Here is a 10220-nt window from a genome sequence, read left to right as displayed (position 1 = left end):
AAGGCGTTTGATTCTGTGGAATGGGAGTATTTGTGGGAGTGCCTCCGCAGGTTCGGATTCGGCCCTAAATTTTTTCGCTGGATTCAGCTTCTTTATCAGGCCCCTACTGCTCGTATTTTGGTTAATGGACAGATGTCCGACTCCTTCCCGTTATCCCGCGGCACGCGCCAGGGTTGCCCTATCTCGCCTATGTTGTACGCGCTGGCTGTGGAGCCTCTGGCTATCGCCATCAGAGCTCACCCTGACATCCGGGGTCTCTGTAGGGGGCGGGTGTCAGAGGTTCTCAGCCTTTACGCTGACGATATGCTGCTGTACCTGGAGGATGCTGGCCCCTCATTGGAGGCAGCATTGGAGTTGATTAAGAGATTCGGAAACTTTTCGGGCTTACGTATAAATTGGTCTAAATCCCAAATCCTCCCCATAGATATGACTGCCCCCACGTCGGTGCAGGCGGCGCTTCCCCTGGTGCGGACGGACCGGATTAAATACTTGGGAATACAGTGCTCCCGCTCCATTGCGGACTATCTCCGTTTGAATATACAGCCACTCTTCCCCATCCTTAAACATAAGACTAAGGTTTGGTCTAGATTGCCGCTTGGGGTTATGGGACGGTTGGGGCTTGTGAAAATGATCCTCCTCCCTAAATTACTTTATGTCTTCTGGCATGCTCCGGTATCTATCCCGGCCCATGTTTTCCGTGATATGGAATCTATTTTAAACTCCTTTATTTGGGGGTCTTCCAGGCGCAAGTTGGCTTGGCAGACTCTCAAATGTCCTGTTCATCTAGGTGGGGTGGCGCTTCCGGACCTGGTGGCTTATTACATGGCTTCCCAATTGTCCCACCTTTTCTATATTAACACTTATGATAGACTTCGTTACTCTACTCTGGTATGTACGCCGGTAACGGACGTGGTTGCGCACCCCTTTCAGATTCTATTTTGTAGACATCGGGGGCTTTCCCGCTCGGGGTCGGGACAGCTCATGCTTTTACACCATAGTAGAATTTGGAGTGGGGCCCAGAGGGCGACTGCGGCTCCCACCCTACATGCCCACACACCTCTCTGGGAGAACCCTTCTCTGCCCGAGATGCTGAGGGTGCCGGATTATAAGCTGTGGATATGCAGAGGGATAGTGTATTTGTCCCAGTTGTATGGGGCTCAGGGCATTAAGACTTTTCAGCAGCTAAAGGAGGAGTATGACCTTCCGAACTTTATGTTGTTTCGCTACCTGCAGGTCCGGCATGCGGCTCAGACCCAATTTGGGCGCTCCTCTCCACCACTGGAATCCACAGCCTTGGCGGATTTGGTGTTTGGGGACGACTCGAGGAAATTGATTTCCTGTTTCTACCAGATTCTCATTACCCCCCAGGCCACGGCTAGAGCATACAGGTTGAAAACACGCTGGGAGGTTGATGTTGGGGCCTTGGAGGATGACCAGTGGAGTGACGTCCTGAATGTATCTAAGGTGGTGTCTCCGAGACTGTCAGATAGGCTCACGCATCTATACATGCTTCACCGCACTTATCTTACCCCTGGCCGCATATCCAGGTTCAGGCCAGACTTTGACCCTGCTTGCCCCCGCTGTGGGGACACCAACAGTTCTTTCTACCACCTCATTTGGGCTTGCCCGCTTGTCCAGGGTTTCTGGGAACAAGTAATTAAGTTCCTGCATGACCACATGGGCTCCCCCGTTGCCCTATGCTCACGGCAATGTATCCTGGGTCTTCTTCCTCTTCCTGAGGAGGACAAATACTTTAGGACATTTTTGCAGGAGGTCCTCTTCACTGCTCGTATGCAGATAGCCTGCTTGTGGCTTAGGCCTACTCCCCCTACGATACAGCAGTGGAGGGGGGCAGTGAATAGTGTCTTACCGTTTAAAAAAGTAATGTATGCCAACCGGGGGTGCCCAGACAAATTTGGTAAAGTGTGGGATAGTTGGATGGAGAATGCAGATTGCAGATAGCTGCTCTGGTTGAAGAACACCTACCATGCCATTGCGGGGCCCGTCCTCCCCTCTACTCCCCTACGCTACCATGGCCTCTAGGGGCATTTGTTCCTGATCACATCGGTTTAAAATGCTTGTATGTGCAGCAGTCAAGATGTTTCACTTTTGTATGTCAGACGTAAGATGTTTATGTTATTGGGTACTATGTATATTGGTGCTTGTTGCACCAGGGCTTATATATATGTATGATGACATTTTTTATTTCTATGCTCAATAAACTTGATTTTGGTTAAAAAAAAAAAACAGTTTCCTTATATATCCTTTAGAATTTACCATTCCTCCTCCCCTATACCGCTATCCATTCAAATAAGAAATTCTTGCATAGATGGAAGGTCTATTTTCATTTTATCCATTTTCCTTCCTTTTTTTTCCTTTGTTCCTTCTTTCTTTTTATTGATTCAATCTGAGCCAAGACTTTTTACCATCTAACTATTCTCCTAGTTATGCAGGGGGAAATTATATTGCATTTTCCTTGAGTATTGATTCCACTTCAGAGTCTTCATTATGAGGAAGTTTAGGCATTACTACGTTTTTTACCTAAGGGGACATTGACACAGGTTATGCTTTTTGTCAATCAGTAATCATAACTACTCCTTAGGGCTTTCTTCTGATCCAGTAGGAAATTTGGAGTACAGCAGGAATTTTTTTTTCTCTATTTGGGAAATTTAAATCATTGCCTACAAAGAGGGCACCCTAGATAGGAGATGTATGGGTCTCTATCTGGGGTAGGGAGGATCTATATAACCTGCTAAGATTTCTCTAGTAGAATATTTATTTTTTATTCATTTTTATTTTTTCATCTCTAATTTTAGTTTATTTACTTTATTTTTTGTTAATTTAATTTAAATATTTTGTGCTAAATATAAATTTTCATTCATAAAAACATATGTATTATTTAGGGATAATTTTCTTATTTTAAGTGGAGAGACAGCTTACTCTTATTTTATTATATTTTCATATCTAGTATTGGTATTCCTCTATATATTTATTTTTATATATATATTTTAATACATATTTCTATAAAATTTTACACATTTAATAATAAAGGTAGATTATTTTAATTTATTTTAAGTTAGGGGTTGTGTTATTGGAGGTGCGGTGATCCTGGCAAGAATTCCAATCTATATATTTAATTTTAAACAAATTATTACTATTATGGATATTATCATTACCTATAATAAGCATATTGCACTAGGACTTTTAGTCCGGACCTCATTAGATATGCAATGTACAATCAAGAACATATTTATCCATGTAACCTCCGTAAATAAGGAACAGGACGACACTCTAGTCTCCAGTATTATACCCAGAATGGATGCCATTTGTTTGGAGCGAGGGCTTTGCTCTCTGTGCATTCTAATAGTCGCTCCATTGGTTAAAACAGGGGTTTGGATTTCGGTCTGCAAAATCACAGCCAAAATGACTGGCACAACTTCTGGCGCATGCGCCCTGGGAACACCTCACACTATTTTAACTAAGTGTAGCAATATGGACGTTCCAGTCAACGTCTGATGACGAAAGGCGTAGAACGCCATTATGTCACTTCTAGTCAGTATAGACAAGTAGAGGGCATCTTTAAAAAATATTGGCCTATACTATTAAAAGATCGAGACCTGTCCTCAATTCCTAAAAAACCCAGATTCATTTATAGGAGGGCCCCGGGTTTGAGAAACCAAATGGCTCGTAATATACTAGACCCCCCCCCCCAAAAAAAATGGTCACTTTCTTGGATGGATCCGGTTTTCACTTCTGCACCAGATATAGAGCGTGCAGACTGACTAGGGAGCCGGGGACACCCAAGAAGGTGTCTCAGTTTCGATCATGTGTTACAAAAGATGAATATAAGATCAAACCTCTTATTACTTGCAATTCAGATCATGTTACGTATGTATTGGAATGTTTTTGTTCAATGCAATACGTAGGCCGTACAACTAGACAATTAAAAATTTGAATCAATGAACACATGACAATGATTAAAAAAGGATTTCCCAATCATAGTGTATCAAGGCATTTCAAATCACACCACAATAGTGATCCCACACTGTGCAGGTTTTATGGTACTGATAAAATTACATGACACATGACACTGTATCCTCTGAAGCAACCATTCCTTGTAGAAGAATTATTAAATCTCTACTGTCCTTAATGTATGAAGGACTCTGGGAGACCAGCGGTTTAAAAAAAAAAAACAACATCTAGATACTCCCCTAGCCTACAAAAAAGGGAATCTATCCCACTAGATATCGGTCGTCCTGGGGGAAAGTCTTTATTTTTGTGTACTTAGGGTAATGTATACCTCACCGGGATTTTGGGCGCATGTAGAATGAGATACTCAGCTTCTTTCTGGTTTAAAATTTGTTTGTTTATTCCTTCTGACACCCAGTCATTTAATAAAATTTTACATTTTTGAGTGGGATCACCCTCAAGTTTTAAATAAGTGGTTGATTCTTGGAAAAAGGTTATAGTCCAGAGACATTAATCAGGGATTTGGATAAGGTGTCTAGGATGGATAGGCAATCCTTATTGATTACCAAGCCTAAACCTGAATTCAAGGGAGAATTGGCCTTTGTAACAGGGTTTAATAGGCAGTATAGACAAGTAGAGGGCATTTTTAAAAAATATTGGCCTATACTATTAAAAGATAAAGACCTTCTGTCCTCAATTCCTAAAAAAACCCAGATTCATTTATAGGAGGGCCCCGGGTTTGAGAAACCAAATAGCTCGTAATGTACCAGACCCCCCCCCCCCCAAAAAAAAATGGTCACTTTCTTGGATGGATCCGGTTTTCACTTCTGCACCAGATATAGAGTGTGCAGACTGACTAGGGAGCCGGGGACACCCAAGAAGGTGTCTCAATTTCTGTCATGTGTTACAAAAGATGAATATAAGATCAAACCTCTTATTACTTGCAATTCAGATCATATTACGTATGTATTGGAATGTCCTTGTTCAATGCAATACGTAGGCCGTACAACTAGACAATTAAAAATAGTGTATCAAGGCATTTCAAATCACACCACAATAGTGATCCCACACTGTGCAGGTTTTATGGTATTGATAAAATTACATGACCCTGGAGAGGGACACATATGAGGAGAGAAATCTCCAAAAATGAAACGAAATGGATCTACAAATTAAAGACTTTGTAACCGTTCGGAATGAATATTGAACTTGACCGTAACAGTTTTTTTATCTAATGATTAATCAAATTTGTATCTATAAATCCCTCCCTCTGCTCCTCCCTATATTTTTCTTCTATGTTCCCCCTCCCCCTTTTTTTCTAGTTTTCCCCTTTTGTAGAGATTAGGGGGAGGTCATCCGCTATTGAGTGTTGAGTTGGGAATAATGGAGAAAAATACTAGCAAGATATTGTGGTCTTTTTCCTAATTTGGGGAGTGTGGGTTTTATTTTTGAATTATATCCATTGCCTGCCTATAGGGGATCAGGTATGGATACGGGCATTGTGTAATAAAATATTGGATTATATATTTATATATTTTTCTATCCTTAACTGATCGATGGGAATGTTTGGCATAAACATGGGACTCATTGGAAAGGTATAGGTTATTGAAGGAAAAAAAGAAGATATAATTTTTGAAGTATGGGAATAATCCAATGTGTGAAATATCTGTATTTATAATTAGTGTTAGGCTTGGGATGTGATGTTAAATTTTTTTAATTTGGGAACTTGTTTTTGAAAATAATGTACATTTGATAATGATTTAACATTGTATTATGAATTTAAATAAATTCTTATGTAAAATATTGTTTTAATGTTTTGTTTTTATAAACTTGGTAATTGATGTTTCCGTACGGGCAGAGGCAGGAATGGTATTAGAGTGTTCGTCTTCCTTAACTGCTTGAACGGGACCGAGGCTGCACATAATCTGCCTTTTCTATTGGCCCTGGCCCTTTATTGGTAACTTAAAAGCACTGACCCCAGTGACCAGGTACGATTCCTGAAGACGTCAATGACGAAACGTACGTCGAGGCGGTACCTGGTCACGCTTTTCTTGACGCCATTTAAATCAGGTTACCTGGTTGTCGGTCTGACGACTTGGAATGCACGCCATATCAATGGTATAGAGTGGAAACACTTCACCCATCGAATCTGCATTTTGAAGGCGAGCAGCCCCAGTGCTGGGTCGGGCACATTACAATGTAAGGAGCCATTTGGCTGTTTTTTAAACCCTTTTTAATAAAAATAGTATTACGCTATGGATGATTTTTGCTCTTTACTATATACCGCTTGAGACTGTGAAGAGGGAGATTTTGTCCTATGTATCCATGTCAGAATTCAGGTGAACAAATGGGCCCAGCTAAGACTAAGGCTATTGCCGAAACGCGTCAGTTTATTGTTTTACGGTCACTCTGATGTACCAATAAACGACACTTCAAGGATTACAGTGTTGCCGACTCTTCTTACTACTGTTGCATTGGAGTGTGTTGGGACACATTGAGCCTTGGCACCTGTGAGTGGACCTGGTGTATGGATTGTGTTGTCCCTGCAGAGAGCGCTGTTACTTTTCTTCTTTTCCTCTTCAAAAATTTTGACAGTCCTCGTTTCAATTAGGCCAAACAACTGGATGTCATGCATTGTTAAAAGCCTAATGCTGAGGAGATAAGGGATTAGCTCTGGGAGACGCTGCGGCATAACACAGTGCAAATCTCATCACCTGATAACTCTTTGGTTTGCCGATTTCTCGACACAGACTCTTGGAACGCAAGGAACGTGCGCGTCACTTCCAGCCATTGCTAGGTCACCTCCTGACGCGTTTCGTCGTCACGACTTTCCCAAAGGGTGTGGCCTAGTGACACGACGTCCCGCTTTATATCCGATTTGTCAACTATCAGAATTAACTTTCTGGTTTCCATCATGCCGCTACTCTGTACACACAGGTAGTCAACAAAGAGAGCAGACAGAATGTCACTCGCAAGACATCCAGTTAATGGCGATTAAAATTAAAATACATTCTAATAACAGCATACAGAATTAAATCATATACCTATTAAACAGGTTTAAGGTGCACTTATAATAAGTATTCCATGACAACTTTTAATGAGTTGTTTCTTCAGACACAAGGCCCGGGTACCATCCATTTAGCCCACGAAAGGACATCAGAACGGATCCGGTCAGCATGGTTAGCCCCAGCAGGGAAGCTTCCAGTGGAGCTCAGCAGAGCTTCACTCGTGACCAACACCTTAGACCCTGGAAAAAAAAACTGAGGACTCCCAGTAGGAGGTTATATAGGGAGTACACCTCTTGCCTTAGGTGATGGACACTGGCACGCCCTATCAGTGGCCCTATAACCCACATAGTAAGTACAATGGCTCCGTGTCCCCTTATGTAAGAAAAGTAAAATGAGCAGAAAATCTGATTGTGTATGGGGCTTAAGAGTCCAAATTAATTAATTGCCATTATGTTAAAAGACAGCCAACATGTTTTGGGGTTAAAACGACACACTGTGACCGCCTCTTTATGGACCTGATTCACATATCTACGTAGCAGGCTGTGAAGCGGCTTGCACATGAGTTCTGTGCTTCTTTGGCTCAATTTCAGGCAAAAATTTGTCCCGGATTTGTCCCTGAAATGGAGAATAGGCATTCACTGGACCCCCTGCTGCGAGCCGCATCCAGCAGCAGTGTCAACTTAGCCTAAATCGGTGCAAATATGCTGTATCTGCATCATAAACCAAAATAAGCTAAAATAGAACCTCATCTCCCTTTTGAGACAGGGAAAAGAACTGAACTGAGGACACACATTTCCCAGTCCCTTTCTCTGCAGCCTCTGCTGCACTGAAGATGAATGGACAGGAGATCCTGTTCATTCATAAACTGAAAAATCGTAAACACAGTTTTAGGATGCTTAGTTATGAATGGACAGAGTAAGTGATCACTGACCTGTTTACTGGCCCTTCTTTGCTCCCCATCATGACAGATCCAGGACAGCAGGGACCAAGAGGACACAGAGGACAGTAAAGACGATCGGTGCGGGGAGTTACAGGCATCAATCTCCCTGTATAGCTTTCAAAAAAGCAGTTGACAACCTTGGGAGGGAGAGGAGAAGTGGCTGTCAGCTGCTTTATTGAGAGCTATACAGGGTGCCTGTAACTGCCCAAACCAATCACCTGTGAGGCTGTCTGGCCCCCCTACTATGCTGAGGACACAGGTATCTGATTAGGCATCGGTGCATTTGCACGAGTACAAGTACTCATGCAGTCACTCGGTATCGGTGCGACCGTATGGTTGACTGAATAACAGTGACAGAATAACCTGTGTGACTAGAAATGCTGGGGTATGTTTCTGACACTCTAAATTGAGGAAGCTACCCGTGACATCTTCAACATTAAAAAGGCATTACACACTTAACTAGGCATCAGTGTATTTCTATTTCCTGCTTCTTTTTGTTTGTCTTACTGTGTAATGATGGCTCATGTTGTGGTAGTATCACGGCTTATCGATTCTTCAGGCATCCCGGTCCAGTTCCACAAAGCATTTAATACATGTTTCGCCATTTAAAAGTCAGGTACACATTCGGTAGCTGCTGACTTAATAAAAGGACAATTGCCTGTCCAGGGATCATGTGCTGTCCTTATCCGGGCCAGTTCTGTGAGGCGTCCCAGAAGGTTGAAGGCGGAGATGGGGGGTGGAGAACCTTTAGTGGAAACAGTAAGGCAATTCCTGCGAAAGTGGGAAGGGGGGGGGGGGGGAGTACATAAATTACAACTTTATCTTTAGGGTGAAGTTCTGATTTAAGAAGCGGCAGTGCAATGCTGTAAGTCTTATATATGAACACAAACAAAAATTGCAGGGACAGAATGTGACACTGTACACTACCTATAGGCTATACATATAGGGCAACACCAGGAAACTACACTTGATCATTGTACAGCTTAAGCAGGTGAAACGCACAGTAAAAGGTTTAAAGTGGTCCTTTTTACCTAAAATAAGCATGTTATTCTTACCTGCTCTGTGCAATGATATTGCAGAGTTGCCCCTTACCATCTCTTCTGGGATCCCCCGCCAGGTCTGTCCGCTCTTCTGTTTGTGACTCCATAGCAAGCTGTGTTCTATGGGATCATGCATGTGTGTTTGCTTCCCGAGGCGGGCTGTGTGCGTCCATAGACACACACAGCTCTACTTGCCTCTGCCCCCTGCTCATAGGATTAGATTGACAGTAGCAGGAGCCAATGGCTCCATCTGCTGGCTCTTTGAAAACAAGAAGGAAACCCCTATAAATGAATATTCATTTCAATTATCCCAATCATGTGGAAAATAAATTACTCTTTACTTGTTTCACCTGCACATCACTGGATAACTAAAGTGAATAGTCAAACAAGTTATTGTCTGAAGGTTCTCCAATGTAGTGAATCAGCCCAATATCGTAACACATGGTATATTGTATCGTATTGCAAACGCTGAACAGAATTGTTTGCACGTAAGAAAAATGTAAAGACTATCGAAAACAAATAGATTTACAACAGTAACTTTATTTGAAATCTAAAATAGAATCTTACATACTTTACATAATTGTGCAGATGGTGCCATCTCACGCATACATAGTGCAGATACATGACTGAAAAAACGAAAAAAAAAAAAAAAAAAAACGAAGGAAAACAAAAATATTAAGGCTTTTTATTTTCTATAAAATTACTGTGTTCTTTTTGATTTCCCAATCTGTTAGCCAACAATTTTTTTGTTTCAACAAATTGATATCTGGGGTGCAGCTTTCACCGTATACAGTTTAGAATGATAAGGAAAAAAAAAAAAAACACACACACACACACACAGTGCTTAGCATTAAAATATGCTCATTTTACAATGTATTCAATTGTTTTTATTTTGCACTTAATATAGATCATGGTTTCTCAACCAGTGCTATGTGAACCCTAGAACACTCCTGACAGGCTCAGGGGTACTTCTGGCCATTCAAGCATAATCAAAATACCAGTTTAGTTTAGAAAACTGTAAAATTCATATAAAATAGATATGATTTTTTAAAACGATTGAGATGGGGGTGGGGGTGGAGTACATACCTAATGAACACATGCCAAAGAGCAAACCCTAACAGGGGTATATTTTCTGTAAACATTCCCATTGTTTAGATAAGTCAATCACATCTTTGAATAATGTTTATGAACCAAGTGTAGTTTTTTTTTTTAATATAGATTCACGTGGAACCTCAAGCAGTACTGTTTAAGTGCAAACAAATCTAA

This window comes from Lithobates pipiens, unplaced genomic scaffold, assembly GCF_037356315.1.
Source record: "Lithobates pipiens isolate NorthernLeopardFrog02 unplaced genomic scaffold, aLitPip1_a1.2 Scaffold_30, whole genome shotgun sequence".
Lineage (NCBI taxonomy): Eukaryota > Metazoa > Chordata > Amphibia > Anura > Ranidae > Lithobates > Lithobates pipiens.
Note: the sequence above shows the minus strand (reverse complement) of the source record.